Below are 721 nucleotides of genomic sequence, written 5' to 3'. Positions count from 1 at the left end.
AGCAGCGGGCGCCACGCTCTTGTCAGCGCCACACGGTCAGAGGGAGAGAGAGAGAGTCCTGGTCGCGTACGCGTCACTTGATTCTCTCTCGCAGTGTCGTTCAACCACTGCTGTTGCACTCGCACCGACTGGAAAAGGGAGGGAGAGAAAGTGGTCCCACCTGAAGCGGCGCAGACGCCGCCCCCTCTCTTGCTCGCCCCTTTGACGTGCACTTCTTCTCGCACTACACCTGATGGCTCCCCGCCCCTCTCGCCGTGCGCGTGTATCCTAACGCTCTCTCATTCATTCGCACAGTCTCTCTATCTCTCTCACACACACGCGGGCGCGCGCGCGCGCAGGCAGTTCAACGGGGGTGTTTCAAGAGCCTGCTGCTCCTAGGATATTAATTCTGACCGAGGCTGTACCTCGCCGGCCCGGCGGCCCCGCGCGGGGCTGAGCCCGTGTGCCGGTGCCGGTGCGGGCGCCGGCGGCTCCGGCTTGAGGCATAACTTTGAAACAATGCGCGGGCTGGCACGGTATTGGCTGCTCTGTACGAGTTTCCATCGGAGGGGACCCCCCGCCACGCCACGCCCCGCCAAGCCCCGCCACGCGCCCCGGCGGCACGGCCTTCCGAGTTTGGAAATTCACCAGGTATTTTGATAGGCGTTATACATTACGTTGCCACAACTTAAGGCAATAAGGGTTTCCGGTTGGAGCGAGCTCGGGGGAGGGGGTGCAGCAA

Source organism: Frankliniella occidentalis, unplaced genomic scaffold, assembly GCF_000697945.3.
Source record: "Frankliniella occidentalis isolate FOCC.00 unplaced genomic scaffold, Focc_3.1 Scaffold353, whole genome shotgun sequence".
Taxonomy (NCBI): Eukaryota; Metazoa; Arthropoda; class Insecta; order Thysanoptera; family Thripidae; genus Frankliniella; species Frankliniella occidentalis.
This window is presented reverse-complemented; position numbering follows the sequence as displayed.